At 37.0% G+C, this 18,858-nt stretch overlaps 1 long non-coding RNA gene across 1 annotated transcript in view; it reads right to left on the bottom strand.

Annotated features, from left to right (window-relative positions):
* LOC310735693 overlaps positions 1 to 18,858 on the bottom strand; it is a 180,459-nt gene that overhangs the window by 65,819 nt on the left and 95,782 nt on the right. The gene's annotated exons all lie outside the window — the stretch shown is intronic.

The following is an 18,858-nucleotide window of genomic DNA, read 5'->3' as shown; positions in this document are numbered from 1 at the left end:
AACACATGTGGAATTATATACATAACAAAAAAGTGAACTGAAAATATGTCATATTGTAGGTTCTTCAAAGTAGCCACCTTTTTCTTAGATTACTGCTTTGCACACTCTTGGCATTCTGTTGATGCCTACTTTGAAAAACCTACAATATGACATATTTTTAGTTCACTTTTTTGTTATGTATATAATTCCACATGTGTTAATTCATAGTTTTGATGCCTTCAGTGTGACTCTACAATTTTCATAGTCATGAAAATAAAGAAAACTCTTTGAATGAGCAGGTGTGTCCAAACTTTTGGTCTGTACTGTACTTTTGTATTTTACTCAAATAAACATTTAAATAGAGTACTTTTACTTAAAAAAAAAAAAAAGTGTAATCTCTACTTTAACTCAACTACATTGTTTGTGTATTTCGTCCAACAGTGGTGTGTGTGCAATAAAGTAACCAGTGTCTGGGTGGTGTGAACCAGTGACCAGTTGATGCGATAAAGTGAAGAAGTCTGAAATTAACTATATTTTTCTATAACCGCACAAACAGCTTCATATTAATGAATGACATTTCACACATATTCCAATTCACAGTTTCTAATCTTACATATATTATAGCATTCATATTCAGTCATTCCTCAACAAGCCTACTTGTCACAATACCAAAAATAGACAGCTTTGCCTGGAGACTCCTTCCTTGTTAAATGTTAAAAAAACGTATGATAGAAAACTTCACAAACAGTAATGACAATTTGTGGACCATCCACCTTAATGAGCTGTTGCTAAAGAAACTAGAGTGAGCACATTAATGTGTATAAACCTGTGATTCACTGCTACACTACTGTCAGAGCTGCTGTTGTAAAATCTCCTGCTGACCAATTAAACATGCAACTTTTACTTAATGCAACACAACGCAACAATAAGCCATAATGAACAAATGCACATAGAAATGTCCAAAATGGTTTTTCGTTATCAGAAAAATTTTTCTATACAGTTTAAGCCAGGACATAAGGGATGGATGTGGGTTATGGTACTTTTACGCCTGTACTGTTCTCCTTCTGTTCCTTTTTCAGAGCTTTGCTTAAATCATCAGAGTCAATCAGATGCTTGACCTAGAGATCATTTACAGAACCCTGGCATGTCAGCCAACAATCCCATCATTATCATCATCATCCTCATCAACATCATCATTTTCCTGAAGGTCTGCACTTTCCTCAGCCTGGTCTGGATGGATGGAGCTTTAAAAAAAAAAAAAGGAAAATGAAGCCAGGGTTCACGACCTCACGTCATCGCAGACCAAACAGCCGGGGAAAGGTTTTGTGTTATTGCACATGACAGCTCCCAGATGATCGAATTAAAAGCCGTCTCTGGGACTGAAGTCTCTCTTCTGAGGAGGAGATGACAGACTCCAGAGGCTTTTCTTCAACTCCACTGTTTAGTGCTATGAATATAAAAAAGCCTGTGGATGTGGCAGATCCTGAAGTCACGACAGGGTAAAAGCACGTCTAAAGCTGCTTTCTATGCAAACACACACGTCATTCAGCGCCTGCCTTCACGTCTGTTCACTTTCTCCTCAGTCCAGTTCTGCTGCAGTCACGAGCTTCAACCTGCTGAGAAAGATTTTTCCGACATTTTAAAAAGTGGAATTTTAAAGGCACCATGAAAAAGTATGAAAATTCAGATTTTTTGGGGGGATGGGAATATTTAAGTATTCTGACCTCTAAATATAACATCTATCTACCTATCTATCTATCTATCTATCTATCTATCTATCTATCTATCTATCTATCTATCTATCTATCTATCTATCTGTCTGTCTGTCTGTCTGTCTGTCTGTCTGTCTGTCTGTCTGTCTGTCTGTCTGTCTGTCTGTCTGTCCATCCATCCTTCTGTCTATCAGTCTATTCGCTTATCATCTAACAAGTTTAAGCATAACGTGTCAAGTTTTTGACATTATAGTTCCTTATAGTATAGTGTATAGTATAGTGTATAGTATAGTAGCATCTCAGGTGCTTTTTGTGTTGTTTGTTAAGACTTTAGCTCTGTTATTGTTCAGTCCATGGAGAAAGTGTGTTTTGTAATTGAGAATCTTACTAACTAAATAGTGTCATATTTACAAATGAATTTTGTGTATTTCCCATTTTTCTCTCAAGATCAATTACAAACACGTTGTGGAATTTGGGCAGCGTGCAACCGTTCCTGATGCAACGCCCTTGTATACGTGATCCTATCACATTGGCCTGGAACAAGACAGACATTCAAGACTATTTTAACTTGTTTGGACGGAACATCCATCCATGCTATCTCTCCATCAGGTTTTTTTTTTTTTTTTTTTTTGTAAAGATAAATTTCACCCTGGGTAACAGTGTGGAGCTTTAAAAACCCTCCATAAAGCCTAAACGCAAACACGGACCTGTAGCACGAGCTGTCTTGCTCCAAGTTTAGGTTTAGATTTCTATCTGAACTGATTTCCATCTGAATTTGGAGTAAACATAACAGACTCCATCTGGTTCTCTGTAGAAAAAAAAAGGGGGGGGGGGTGATAAAATTCTTGAACATTTTAAAGAAATGCTCTTTAACAACATTTTATTTTGGATTATTCTGTATTTTCTGGTGTCCTGTTCAGTCATCTTTTGGAATTCTGAATTCTTTCTTTGAGGCGTAAAGGATTCCAGCAGCAGTAAACATACATGTTTAAGAGAAAGCTGGAGGAAATGCTGGGATTCATTTGGCAGAAACTTGTAGCCGTGTCCAACCTTCCTCAGCACACATTACACTCAAACGTATGTATTTACGCACACCGGCTGTCTTTTCTTGACCAAAGGGCCTGGTTTGAGATGGGGGGTTAAGAATGGGACATCCTGTCCCATCCGGTTTAAAAATTAAAAACAAAAATTTTTCTTTCAATTCAGTTACATTTGATATGAATAGCTCTTTTAACAATAGATGCTGACAGAAAACAGCTCTTTCTCTGTTTGGTTTGTTTAATGTAATTATGTGACATCATTAGATGCCTGTTATTCATATTTTAATTCCATATTTGAGATTTACACGCCATGCTGAATCTTTCCTGTACACCCTCACCATTCCCTCGGAACATTAACTGTTCTCTGTTTTTTTTTTTTGTTCAAGATTACAAATGTACTTCTCTTCCCCTCAGCTTTCTTTATATCTAGGACATTTCAAACTTGGATAATCCCACAGAAGACTCTTAATGCTACAGTATTTGCTTTTAAATTAACCCCTTAAGTCTCCATTATGGTTTGCTTTTCATGTGATATTTGTGCTCATTGATAACTAAGAACCCATTTAAGTAACCTTGATGTAAAGCAAAATATCTTTATCTTCTCTGGTGATCTAGGAATTTAAAGTCTCTCTCTGATCTCTAAGCTCTCATTTGTCTTACATTTTTTTCTCAGTTGCTTTGGAACGTTTCTCAGATCAGAAATGAAAATGAAACTCCTTGTTTAACCTTCACATCATTTAGTCATTTGTGCACATCATCAAAAATAACCTCTTTGCTTTGATCAAATTCTGAATGCTTTTGTACATTCATTCAATCGATTGTGTACAAGTGTCTGCTGTTTCCTACACTATCAGTTGTTTGTCATGTTGATCAAAATATATTATACTGGTTTCACCTGAATAAAAATGGCATCATCAGTCATCTAAATTTTCGATTTAACATTTTTTTTTTTGTAAATGTGACTTGAATTGATGAATTTTGCAGATAAATCTTGAATTTCATTAATGAAGGAGAATGTATGGCATCAGATCAACCAATGTGAATCTTGTGAACCTTTACCTTCATCTCTCAAAGTAAGTATTTGTGTCAATGAACATCTCATTCCCATCAGAATAAAAATTCCCTTTTCATTGTTCACAAACAAAATCATAAAAATCTTTAGTCATGTTGTCACTATGACGCTGCACAGTTTCAGAATTTCTTAATATAAACTACAGTATGGATCACAGTGATTGACTATGGATTTCAGCAGCACAAATTCATTTATTTGATTGCTTATTTAATTTATATTGATTGAAAGAGACCGGACAGGATTGACACTTTTACTGTACTGTAATAGAGTTAGTTTCTTGGTTGTTTAATTATTTTCAGAAATTGTAATTCTGTGTTTTTTCTGTTGCCAATCGAAGTTTCACAAGATTCACCTTTCACCTATTTTAGAAAACTAGTTGATCATTGGTTGATCTGATGCATACACTCTTCTTCACTAGTGACAAGATTCATCTGCACAATTCAACAATTCAAGTTACATTTACAGAGAAAAAGTTTAATAGAAATTTTAGATAACAGATGATAACTAATTAAACCATTTTGCATTCAATGACTTACACAATGTACTGATGCTGAGATGTTTTGGGGGTAAAGACTATTCAGGTGAAACCAGTATAATATATTTTGATCAACATGACAAACAACTGATAATGTAGGAAACAGCAGACACTTGTACACAATCGATTAAATGATATACCAACGCATTCGCAATTTGCAATTTGCAAAGCAACAAAAAATGTTTTTATGATCAGCACAAATTACTAAAGGTAGAGATAGAGGTTAAAAAGGAGTTTTGAGAATTTCATTTATGATCTAAGAAACGCTCCAAAGCAACTGTTAGAAATATTGAATCTGTGCACCATCATACAAACTGACAACATGACTAAGGATTTAGATGATTTTGTTTGTGAACAATGACAAAGGGACTTTTCATACTGATGGGAATGAGATGTACATTGACACAAATACTTACTTTTGATAGATGAACTAAGGATTTTGAGAAAATTACAGGCTTTTGCAAGAGATCCAATGTATTGTGCTGTTTGCACAAATTGTTTTGAGAATGTACTTACTGGCTTGCAAATTTGAGAAATGCTCCAAAAATTAATATATATTACTGCTGGTTTAAAATGATGAAAACATAGTTTTGAACGGCGATTACACCTACGATAAACGAAAAATCGCAATAAACGGACGCCACCTGAAAAAAGCTATTTTATGTATACGGTACTGTACTGTATTAACATTAAACTTTATTTTATAATTACTAATTATATTTTTATTAATACATTTCATTATTTCAACATAAAACTCCATAAAAACTTTTTCCTATAAGTTTTTTGGTCTACCGGGATATCCGCGAGAGACCAGGAAAATCAACTAAACAAATTAGTTGTGTATGAGCGTATCAGTGTATGAGTGTATGAGCAAGGAAATGTGAAAGTGGAAAAGAGATTCGATTTTTAATTGACTCAAATGCAAGAGAAAAATCAAATATGCCATCAGTGTTTTTTTTGCTGCCACATTTGATCTGTTTTTTTTTTTTTTTTTTTTGCAAGCTGCTTAACTGAGCTGAAGGACAGAGTGGCAGCACTGTAAAAACACCCACAGGTTCTGCTGGCCATTTGAACAATTTCTAATCACAAGTTCTGAACGACAATATTTCTCTATGCAGCCTGGAGAGGGAAATAGGAGATCAAAGGCTTCAGCGTCTCACTTTAAGGAGCTCTAAGGTGTAGTTGAAAATTATTATGTGTATTTTTGAAAGCTAAACACTTAGATGAACCTACAGTTAGGAATTTTTCCTAGAGGGTGAAAGTGGAGGGTCCAGGGCCTTGTCCCCTGAGTCTCCTCACTCTCTTCACCCTCTGAGCTGCTCATGACTGCAACACTTCTCTGCTCAAACCCGATCTTCTCGGGAGGTGCAGGGAAATCTTGGGTTTCTTCATTGACTTCCTTTAAGCTTTGATCATTCGTAAGCTGAGTGTATCATTTATAACAATAACGGCTGTGTTTAAATGGGCGTCCTTCAAAATGTTTGCTTTACTCCTTCTTTTTCAAGGGGTTATTATGATACACTGCTATTTAAAATAAAATACAACGAATATATATATATATATATATATATATATATATATATATATATATATATATATATATATATATATATATATATATATATATATGTATATATACACACACACAAAATCCTGGTGAAAACTTCCCAAGGAGGAACACACTTGCATTAGGTGTAGCAGAAACGAATGTGATCCCTGGCATATGGCGATAATTTTAGAGGGAAAAAATAGTTACAGCCTAAAAACACATGTAAAAGACATTGACATATCGCAGATCAAAGTCGAATCGAGCTTTCATGTTGGAGATGCATCAACAAATGATGTCCATGTGTCATAGTGGGTTTAGTCTGTACCTGCACACACACACACACACACACACACACACACACACACACACACACACACACACACACACACACACACATGCTATAGCAGCAGCTATAATGATACAGACAAGGATGATTTGAACACTGGGCCTCAAGTAGCACACTGGACAAGAGGGAATTTATTATTTCACAGAAGCATTTACACAACAAATCTGGTGTGTGTGTGTGTGTGTGTGTGTGTGTGTGTGTGTGTGTGTGTGTGTGTGTGTGTGTGTGTGTGTGTGTGTGTGTGAACCTGCAGATAAAAAATTCAATTCCATTTTTTATTCCTGAGCCTGTGTACATTTCTAAATTAGCAAACATACAAACATGAACCTTGTATGCCTTGATAGTTTAAATCTCATTTATTCCATTTCCACAACAATTTAATAAGCATCTGATTGAATTAAAAATAAAGCAATCCAAAGACATTCCAAGTGACTAAAGAAATGGCACCCTGCAAATGGAGGAAGAGTTACATGTGCTTACTGCATGTGTTTCAATCATCAGTATTGGATGAGCTGCATTATTGGTACAGTTTAAACATCTATGAGATTTGCATTTCCTGGATGTGACTAAATGTGCTGTGAATAAGTCATTTGTTTATATTCATTATTTAGTTTGGTTTGGCTGAATTTGAATGCAAATGTACTCTAATTTGTTCAAAAAAATTAACAATTAAACAAGACCTGGTTGTGTTTTTGTTCAGCCTGCGTTGTATTTGTGATATTTTTAGCTACTCATAAGCTTGCTGTAACCCAATCCATCCAGAGACTGTGATTGTGAGTGACAGCTGACTGTGAAAACTTGGATTGAATGCTGTCACATGACTGGACATCTGGAGTTCCCAGTACACCCCCTGTGCCTGGTTTACTTTGTGCAGTGTTGATGTGCGTGTAGGTTTCATACGCTGAGATAAGATCACAATTTTGTGTGTATTCTTTACGTCCAACAGGACCAGTGAGCACAGACTTCCAGAGCAGATGTAAGTTTATGCCACGTCTGAAAGCCAAGTGGCTCCTTCTCCAAACTGCAGCCAGTCACGCTAGACAAAAACAGGAAGTGGGGTGAAAGGGCACACTTCCTTTATCTTCCTTTATTATGGTTTCGTGACACTGAGGAGGAGGATATTCTCATAAGATGCAACCTGATTGATTTGGGAGGTTATTTTTGGTGTAAATTGATCCCACATTCTTGGTCGTCTTTTTGCTGCCCATCTCTTGGAGTTGGAGATGAATGTGCTGCTTGTTTTGTCGCTTTATCATGTCTCCTTGTCTGCTTTGTGTCAGTTGGGTTCCTGGGAGAATTCTTTAAAGGTGCGGACTCTTCTCTATCTTAAAGCTTGAGGGATGAGGGAGGACTGGACAAAGCGATGGATTGAGTGTGGAACTCTTTCCGTGCTCTCTATGTTTCTTTGAAGGAGGAAATTGAAGTTATTGAATGAGGGTGAGGATGAAGATAGTTACACTCTCTTTCATAGCTGCTAGCAGCATATCTACAGGATTTCAGAAGCTGCTTGTCTCTTCTATCTTCTCTGACAGAGCTTTAGGCACTGAATTTAATAAGACTCCTAAAATTTTATGTTATGTTGCTTCTCAAGTGTATGTGTGTAGCATAATTTGTCTAAATTTATAGATCATCACTGTCAATGTCAAAGGCTTTTATAATTCCTCAACCTCAGCTACATTATTTCCTTCAAAACTGGTTGCAGTGAATAGATTTTAACAAGGGCTGTTTTTTCTTATGAATTTAGTTTTTTCTATTTAAAAAAAATATAAACAACTAGTAGCCTTTTGACCACCATGCCCTTGACCAGGCAGTCACTAAGAATGAATGATTGTACACTGTAAATGCTCAGACTAGATGCCTTTTGAGCTAGGTACAAGAAAAGAAAGATTTTCCTGCATCGTCTATTTCTGTCTGTTTTAATATCCATTACAACACATTTGTTCATACTGAGTCATGTATTTAAATGTATTTATAGTCATTTATTTCACTCAGCAAGTGTTTTGAGCGCTATCACTGTGATAACTCTACGTGAGAGTGAGAAACCTGTTAAATAGTGACGACAGGTTATGTGTGAGCTCTTTGATAAGGTCTTCCATCTCTTCATCAGGGTTCTTTTGGGATATCAATCTCCAAAACTATTATAGTTCAAAACATCTGCCGAGCTCCGAATGTCTTTATATAGCTTTAGGGGGGTGGGAGGCGGGTGAAGCTTTTGAAGATTACTTGGGTCTCTTTTTGGTTTCTTAAACTCTTACTGGTACAGTATCTTATTCCAACTCACTGTAGTGAAGATGATATTGTGGTACAGAACTCCAGGGTCAAAACAACATGAATGCAAAATCAAGCATGTCAGTCGAATGGAGATATTCACAGATCAGGCATAACTTGATGGCCACCTGCCTAAGATTGTGCTGGTCTTTTGCTGCCAAAACAGTCCTGACCCAGCATTAACTTTTTCAGCAATTTGAGCTACAGTATCTCATCTGTTGGATCGGACTACGAGGGGCAGTCTTTGCTCCCCACATGCAAACAATGAGCCTTTGCTGCCCATGACTCTGTCACCAGTTCACCACTGTTCCTCCCTTGAACCACTTCTGATAGATACTGACCACTGAAGACTAGGAACATCCCACAAGAGCTGCAGTTTTGGAGATTCTCTGACCCAGTCGTCTAGCCATCACAATTTGGTCCCTGTCAATTTGGTCCCTGTCAAAATGTTCACTTGCTGCCTAATATGTCCCATCTACTAACAGGTCGCATGGTAGTGAAGAGATAATCAGAGTTATTCACTTCATTTGTCATAATGTTATACCTGATCGATGTAATTTCTATAAATGGGCTCTAGCTGTATGTTTGCGTGGTGCTATGTGATGGACTAATATTTCATCCAGGATTTATTCCCAATTTTGTCTCCAGAGTCACTATGTACCTTTGTGATCACGATGCGGATTTTCCTGAAGATCTGATTAAGCTTTTCTTGCACAAGATGGAATATTTAGTTCTGTTGTAAGGAGGTAGGAAAGAGGAAAAAAATCACTGTTTTGGTAATACTCTTCCAAATAAGAGAGTCCACACTCGGGCAGCTGGTGAGCAGACGTCTATCATCTTGTCCTTATTCACCTTTTTAAAAAGAAAGTCTCTAGCTAGCTCTTTCTCATTCTCACTCTCTTTCTTTGATTCCAATCTTGGCACCAAATAAGGCTTTTCTCCCCCAGATGGCTTCGCATCCTTTAAGAAAGAAGTTAAGGAGAGAGAGTATGAGTAGGAGAGAGAGATAGACAGATAGGGAGAGAGAGAGAAAGAAAAAGCCTGAAGGCAGAACCACTGCCTGGTTCCTTCCCGCCTGCCTGCACTTGGATGGATGTGCACTCTGATGGATGCTTGTGATAATTGTGAGAAGGGATTATCCTGGCCATCCCCTGGCTGGATGCCATGCTGTCTACACACACTTACACACACACACACACACACACACACACACACACACACACACACACACACACACACACACAAAAGACTAAAATACGGTGGCTAGACAGAATTAATAAGGATCTTCTTTGTTGTGACTAGCCCCTGGTTTGTACTGAGCATATCACAGGGGTGCAGTCGCTTTTAGGGAAATTGCTGAATTAGAGGTTTAAACCTCTAATCGGGATCCGGATGCTAAATTCAGACCATGCAACTGGCCCAGCTACTCTCCGAAACCTCATGATAGCAAGAACACATCACTGGGAACAGTTTTGTCTTTTTTTTTTTTTTTGTGGTGTATGAATAATTCATGCACTTAAATATGGACCTAACTCCATTCTACCCTCAAGTGACTTCACTTCTGTAGGAGGAGTTGTGTTAAAATACTGAGGTGATCTTTTTCTGAACAGTGCTTTGTTTTAGCGTGACAAAACTCTTATAAGTTTCATGCACAACTCTACCACAAATTATTTAAAATTAAAGTTATTATGCTTGTCTCTCTGTGGCTTGGACCCCTTAATTATTAAAAGGACCCTTGAAGCATACATTGTTCAAGTGCTTGTACTGTATCAACTGGGTAAGTGTGCAGTGTAAACCTCAAATTATTATTTCTTTTTAATACCTAGAACTTGTTGAGGCTTTAAAATGTAGCTCTTATTTTGAGGTACACTCTTAGGGAAATTGTTTCTTCAAGTGTTCCTTAATGACTTTTCCGATAAATAAGGATTCTAAAAGGATTCTACTTCCAAGTTTTCTAATAGAGAAATGGTTGTTGTAAGAAAATACAGCTATAAGGAACTACCCATAACCACCATTACTTTAGGTACTTCAGGTCATGCTTGTGCTAAATATGATATGATGTTACAATCTGTCATATATCACATGTATATCAACAGAAATATACTTTATATTTCAGTATTTACTAAATACATTTTATATAAGTATATACTATATATAGTGCATCTGGAAAGTATTTACAGCACTTCACTTTTTCCACATGTTGTTATGTTACAGAGTATCCCAAAATGGATTAAATTAATTATTTTCCTCAAAATTAAAAAAAAAAAAAAAAAAAAAAACTCAAAATGACAATGTGAAATACGTTTGTTTGAAATCCTTGCAAGTTTATATAAAACAAAAAAACAAAAAAATAAATAAATCACATGTACAGTTTTTGTTTAATACTTTGTCGCACCATTGGCATTAATTACAGCCTCAAGTCTTTTTGAGTATGATGCTACATGCTTGGCAAGCCTATTTTGGGGCAGTTTCTCCCATTCTTCTATGCAAAACCTCTCATGCTCTATCAGGTTGGATGGGGAGTGTCAGAGCACAGCCATTTTCAGATCTCTTCAAAGCGCTCTGGAGCAGGTTTTCATCAAGGATATTTCTGTACATTGCTGCATTCATTTTTCCCTCGATCTTGACTAGTCTCCCAGTTCCTCTCGCAAAAGAATTGTGGTATTGGCCAGTTGATGAGCAGTGCCTGGTTTCTTCCAGACATGATGCTTGACATTAAGGCCAAATAGTTTAATCTTTGTTTCATCAAACCAGAGAATTTTTTTCTCATGGTCTGAGAGTCCTTCAGGTGCCTTTTGTCAAACTCCAGGCGGGCTGTCATGTGCCTTTTACTGAAGAGTGACTTCCATCTGGCAACTCTACCATACAATCCTGATTGGTGGAGTGCTGCAGAGATGGTTGTTCTTCTGGAAGCCTTTCCTTTCTCCACAGAGAAACGCTAGAGCTCTTTCAGATTGACCATTGGATTTGTGGTCACCTCCCTCCTCTGATTGCTCAGTTTGGCCGGGCAGCCTGCACTAGGAAGGGTCCTGGTGGTTCCAAACTTCTTCCATTTATGGATGATGGAGGCCACTGTGCTTACTGGGACCTTCAATGCTGCAGAAATTCTTCTGTACCCTTCCCCAGATATGTGCCTCGATACAACCATGTCTCAGAGCTCTACAGACAATTCATAACACTTCATGGCTTGGTTTGTGTTCTGACATGCACTGTTAACTGTGGGATCTTATATAGACAGGTGTGTGACTTTCCAAATCATGTCCAATCAACTGAATGTACCACAGGTGGACTCCAATCAAATTGTAGAAACATCTTAAAGATGATCACTGGAAACAGGATGCACCTGAGATCAATTTTGGGTTTCATGGCAAAGGCTGTGAATACTTATGTACAAGTGATTTATTTTTTCTTTTTAATAAATTTGAAAACTTCTTTCATGTTGTCATTATGGGGTATTGTTTGTAAACAATTTAAGGAAAATAATTAATTAAATCCATTTTGGAATAAGACTGTAACATAACAAAATGTTAATAGAGTGAAGCACTGTGAATACTTTCTGGATGCACTGTACTTGGTAAAGCAAATGAATGTTATGAGATACATTTTTATGAAAGCTACTTTTTTTTTAAGCATCCCCAAAAATAAAGAGAACCCATAACTCAAGAAGCTTTATTGTATGGAATATTCTTCATGTATTAATGTGACTTCATCCAGACTCTCATCCTACAACCTTACAAAATACAAAATTGTATACTTATCCACATATTTATGTTATAAATTGTATAAATTGTATAATATCCTGGATGTGTGTGTGTGTGTGTGTGTGTGTGTGTGTGTGTGTGTGTGTGTGTGTGTGTGTGTGTGTGTGTGTGTGTGTGTGTGTGTGTGCCCTGCATAAGACTGAGGAACCATATCTGAAAGATATTTTACAAAAACGTCAGAAAGTCAAAATAAAAAATAAAAAAAAAATTTCACAGACAACTTAATGATTTCAAGCTAAAGATCATTGGAGCAGGAGATGATCCATCCATGTGCTCTGTAATCGTGGGTGGAAAGTGTCTTCATCAGGGTTCGGGGATGAAGTGTGGAGGGCAGATGGGATATTGTGTGAGGTGGTGTGCTTGCAAACCACTTTCAAGCCCACTTCAAATCATCTGCCAGGCTTTGAGCATCTCGATTTGTGGATGAAAAAAAAACCATTAAAATGTGATCTTGGCTTGTATTCTTTACTTGTTCCCCAAAACTCAAAAGTGCAAGCGTTTTCCGAACAAAAAACATTTAAACGTAGAACTCTTTTAGATTAAAGTTAAAAACCCTCAATATTCAAAGAACTCATGGTCTAACCCTAAATAGTTGTTTATTTATTTGAAACCCTAAAAAACATAAAGAAAAGTGGTTCTTTAATGGGGTTCTTTATGTTGGCTGTTGGTGCTCCAAAAAGATTTCTAGGCTGAAAATCTCACTTTTTCAACCTAAACCTTTTAATGAGGATAATTTCCCTAAGTACACAGAAACTGCCTTAAAAACCCAGTACCATCATTAAAAGATTTAATTCTAGCACATTCGTTGTTTGTTCAGATCATCAAGCCCTAAAACAGAGTGTTTCACTTTCAGAAAAGGAGTACTTTTGGGTCTATTACACTCTCTTTATAGAAAAAGTTAGACCAGTCTAGAACCTTTTTTATTAAAGGCCAAAAGAATGTACATGAACATGAATAATAACTTGTCTAAGAGTGTACCATGTCTGTTATTTTAAATCTAGAACCCTAAATGCTTCATCCAACTTTGTAACAGAAGGTTTAACTTTCAGAAGTCTATTCCAAAGAGAATAATCTTTAGATAACTAAAGATCCCACGAGGAAATACAGAGTAACTCATCAAATACTCTAACAAATTAAAGTTGGAGTCATACAACCAAATATAGAAAATTATACATTCTATGTATATGTTTTGATGAAGCCCATAGAAAAGAAAAAGGGGGCTCTAGAGAGTCTTGAATGAAGCCAGGAGCAGTTGTGCTCTGGTGCGGGTGATGTGCAGGGATATGAAGACAGGTATATATGGATGGCGGGTTAAAAGGGGGAAAGTGAATGGATTTTATCTCGGTAGAGTGGAAAGACAAAGCGGAGAGAGAAAGTGATTGGGAGATGGTTAGACAGTGAGAAAGAGAGAAAGAGAGCGATCGAGAGAGGTTTCAGAGGGGCAGCTGGTGGATTCCAGTGCCGGTCTGTCGTACAGCGGGAGAGGACCTTTAGCTAAAGTGTTTGTGGGGCCCCTGTGGTTTTTCAACCAATAAATCCACTGAACGTCTTTAATACGCACCGAGTGTGCAGGCAGAGGAGTGCTGAAGGATGTATGGCCATTACTCAGCGGCCCACATCTGAGAGAATAGTCCCGGCCTGGCCTGCACCATAAAGCCCTCTCTCCGCCCCTGTCCGCTTTGAGAGCTTGCACTGGCAGCTCTGCTGAGGTGTGAAAATGAATGGATCTTTGCTTTGATAAGCTCCATGTGGTTACAGTCAGCAATTTGCAGTTCAGGACAGGTAGCGCTTTCCCACCGTACTGTCCATACCGGGGTCCTGTATCTACACTCTAAAAAACATTGGATCATTCAGTGCTAAAGTTATTTCTCTTGTGGAAGGTTTCTGCTTGCTACGGCAGCACATATACTAAAATTGGAACGATACAGAGATGATTAGCATGGCCCCCTGCGCAAGGATGACACGCAAAATCGTGAAGCGTTACCAAAAACAAATAGGAAACTAACAACCCTTGATTATCTAGTGTGTTTCCAGTTCAAGTAGCAATGTTGTCTTACAGCTTCAGGTCTCTGTTTCAGACCTGAGCTCAGGGATTTTCTGTGAATGTCCTAACTGCGTCCATATGGGTTTTCTTTCCTCAGGTTTCCTCCAGCCTAGGGTTAGGTTAGGTTGGCTTGGGGTTTCTGTGTCTGTGTGTGTGTGTCTGTGTGTGTGTGTGTGTGTGTGTGTGTGTGTGTGTGTGTGTGTGTGTGTGTGTGTGTGTGCTTGGTGCCCTGTGATGGACTGGCTTTCCATCTATGGTGGATTTCCTGTGACCTTTGAACCATTCAAGGACCCTTTTTTTTCAAAAAGAGTATTTATTACCAAGGTAAGTTTGTTTTACAAATTCATTGCTCATTATCTTCTTAATTCCTAAAACCTCTCAGGTGTTTTGAAACACCTTAAAACTTGGTACACTCCTGGAAAACTCCTGTTTCTTTAAGACAACGAGTTTCTTGTGGGTTCTTTAGATATTAAATGATAATGGGGTCCTTTCTAACTTTTTCGAAAGGAGGAACTCTAACCTTCTTAGAGGTGAATTTTCAAAGATAAAAAAAATAAACATTTTAGTTAAAATGGGGTCTTCCCAGCACTAATTTTATAGAGACGACAATAAGAAAGAAAGAGAGAGAGAGAGAGAGAGAGAGAGAGAGAGAGAGAGAGAGAGAGAGAGAGAGAGAGAGATATAGATTAGCGCCATCTTCTGTTTTAGGCTGTCACTGCACTTCTATTCTAGTATTATCTTCCACCCACTGTGTCTACACTCTCCTTCTAGCCAGTGATTAATCTGTGATATAACAAACTATTATCTCTTAATGGTCTGCTGAGCACACAGAATCAGCCCGGCTTCTTTGATATGTTCAGCTGAAGTGAGGGATGAAGCGGCGCATTGAAACCAGGCTGCACTTGTGCGATTTATTAGAGGCCTCGGTTCTGTTTATAAGCAGGTTGCTAAGCGAAAAGCAGTACTCACACATGGGGTTAGAGATGAAGTTTGATCAGCTCCAGCGAGGATGATTTTTATTCAAGCTGATTCATGTTTGGATCCTGCACTTGTTTCCGTGTCTGTGCTCAGGGCAGGTGTTTCCCAGGATGTATGCGCTTTTGTACAGGAAGGCATTAAGACCATCAAAGGTTCACACACACGAGGCCTCAATTCAGACAAGCTGGAGGCAGAAGGACATTTTCCTTTTCTCTGCTTCTGCTTGTAAATTTTTGAAGTTCTCCTCATTATGTGATCATAAGTTAAAGTACATTTCAGCTGAACACATGGCCTAATGTGATGAACAAGTGATGAAATAATCATGTGAGATTTGTGGAAAAATATAAAAAAATCACGTCTAAATATTTTTTTAATAAATAAGTATATCAATAAAACAAATAAACAAGCAAACAAATAAAAACTAATTATTTACATAAAATTTACATGCAAAATAAGAAATATTATATGTACAAAAAAGATCTGTGACAATAAATTCTAATTATATCGTTTTTATATAAATGTTTTCATTTTTATAAAGTTAAAAATGCAAAACTAAACAAACAATGCATTTTTTAATCATGTAAGAAATAAGTTTATTGTGTCAAGAATGTCAAATGTAAAAAAAATAAACTGTGTAAAAGTAACATGAAAGTAAAAAATCTAAACAAAAACTACAATAATTTTACAATGAACAAACAAAACAAAAATTAAAAACAGCCATATAAATATGTAGTAAATATAAAAATAAATAAATGTGCAGCTAGATAGATAAAACAATGATTGATTGAATCAACAATGATGAAACTGATTAATTGATATTGTTACCCAGATGTGTACGAACTTCCTGTTGATTCTGGTTCCTGTAAGGTTTTCGTAATGTCATTTTAGATGACATGATGATTTATGACTCGTTTGCTTATTAAGAATAGACTTTAAAGAATCATTTACAAATTAAAAATTCATATTCATTATCTATTTCTATGCAGCTGTTATGGGACAATGTCCATTATTGAAAACACTGCAAAAATAAAACGAATGAATTATGAAAGTTCATGGATAAGTGAGTCACTTAATGTCAAATAGATAGATAGATAGATAGATAGATAGATAGATAGATAGATAGATAGATAGATAGATAGATAGATAGATAGATAGATAGATAGATAGATAGATAGATAGATGGATGGATGGATGGATGGATAGATAGATAGATAGATAGATAGATAGATAGATAGATAGATAGATAGATAGATAGATAGATAGATAGATAGATAGATAGATAGATAGATAGATAGATAGATAGATAGATAGATATAGAGATGGATTGTGTGTAAGTAAACTGACATTATATATTAATAGTATATTAATAGTATTATAATTATTAAAATGACACCTGGGGAGTTTTCCAAGAAGAGGATTTGCAAAAACACTAAAAGTATTAAAAGTATTTATTTGACTTAAAAGCCAAAGAAGTAATGATGGGGTGAAGCACAATGACATATGGAAACCCATTATAGATTAGACATTAGACCTTAGGTCTCTTCTCTTCTCTTCTCTTCTCTTCTCTTCTCTTCTCTTCTCTTCTCTTCTCTTCTCTTCTCTTCTCTTCTCTTCTCTCAATCTCCTCTCCTCTCCTGTATCTTTTCCTCTCTCCTTCTTTCTCCTCCTCTTTCCTCTCCTCTCCTCTCTCTGCATGCCAGGCGGCAGAGGAGCCCTGTTCCAATCTGTCCTGGAATGCTGCCCAGAACTATAATTGCTGCCACGGCTGCCATGTTTTTGCTTTGCATGTGAGGTCTTCAGAAAAAACCTTGAATCTGTGGTAATCAAGAGGAGTGGGAGAGAGATGGCTCTAACAGACAAACAAATGGTTAGAGTTTGGTCTGAGAAAGAATCTCCACCACATGTGTGTGTGTGTGTGTGTGTGTGTGTGTGTGTGTGTGTGTGTGTGTGTGTGTGTGTGTGTGTGTGTGTGTGTGTGTGTGTGAGAGAGAGAGAGAGAGAGAGAGAGAGAGAGAGAGAGAGAGAGAGAGAGAGAGAGAGAGAGAGTGGAAACATAAAAAGCGAAGGCAAAAAATAAATGCAAAGTGGATGAAGCTGAAGTGATATAGAACCCAGGTGAATATGGAACTGACAACAGAACCTGTGAAACCCACAGGATAATGTAGAACTTCCTTGAGAAGATGTAGAACCCACAAGGGACCGTTTGGAACCCACGGAAGCACTACAGGAATCTACAGGTTAACGCACATTATATCATGTAGATAGATAGATAGATAGATAGATAGATAGATAGATAGATAGATAGATAGATAGATAGATAGATAGATAGATAGATAGATAGATAGATAGATAGATAGATAGATAAAATAGTAATACTAACCCTAACCCTAACCCTAACCCTAACCCTAACCCTAGTAGAGACAACCGGCTCTCTCTTGATTTCAAAAAGACTGAATTATTTGTTAACAAAATGTAATAATAATTGAAGATCTATACAGGTTCCCCTGCAAGGATGAGGGATTGACAAAGCCCCTAGTGCTTGTCGTTTCTTCAGATGTGTTAAGTGGCTGAGAGAATGAAGCGATCTCTCCTCCATGTCAGAGTGAATAAACTCCAGACTCATCACACAGGCGCTTTCTTGCTCATTTAAGTTCTGCGGTGACACTGAAGAACTTTAAATGCAGGCCTGAGCGAGTCGGGGGCAAACCGTCATGCTGAACCATGAAACAGATCCACCAGCATCTCATACAAATCATTCTTCTGATATTTCACATCGCAGCCACAGAGCCGTGATGAATATAAACATTTCAATAAAACAGCTAGATGTGATCCACTCCCTTGTTCCTCTGGTGGTTCTGAGGAGAATAAACTGCTGCGGCTTTGGAAAGATGATATTTTTTATATTTACACACTGCTGTAGAACATTTTATTATCACATAAAAGCTCTTGAAAACCAAAAGAAGACAAACATTATTACAGTTGCATTATTCCCCACACAACGAGTAATAAAACACACTGTGCAGTAGGGCTGCATGGGGGACAGTGTTCTTCTACTGCTGTAGAACATTTTATTATCACATAAAAGCTCTTGAAAACCAAAAGAAGACAAACATTATTACAGTTGCATTATTCCCCACACAACGAGTAATAAAACACACTGTGCAGTAGGGCTGCATGGGGGACAGTGTTCTTCTGCCCTCTAGTTGAGAAAAGTGGGACTACATGTGTAAAGACTAGAAAGAAAGAAAGAAAGAAAGAAAGAAAGAAAGAAAGAAAGAAAGAAAGAAAGAAAGAAAGAAAGAAAGAAAGAAAGAAAGAAAGAAAGAAAGAAAAAAAGTTGCACAGATACTATTGTTAGCTCTAACATGCGTGTCTTTGTTGTGAGCAGGTTTTTTTTAATGATTAAATATAAAATAAATTAAAAAAAAAGAAAGAAAATGCTTAATGAAATTGTGATGACTGAAAGGGAAATTAAAAGATATAGATAAAGATAGTGGATGGACACACACACAGGCGAAACTGTAGCTCTGAGTTTCATGGTTATATACTGTTATTATATACTGTTATATACATT

This window comes from Silurus aristotelis, assembly GCF_946808225.1.
Source record: "Silurus aristotelis genome assembly, chromosome: 13".
Taxonomy (NCBI): Eukaryota; Metazoa; Chordata; class Actinopteri; order Siluriformes; family Siluridae; genus Silurus; species Silurus aristotelis.
The sequence above is the reverse complement of the archived record's forward strand: the minus strand, read 5'-3'. Positions and strand labels throughout refer to the sequence as shown.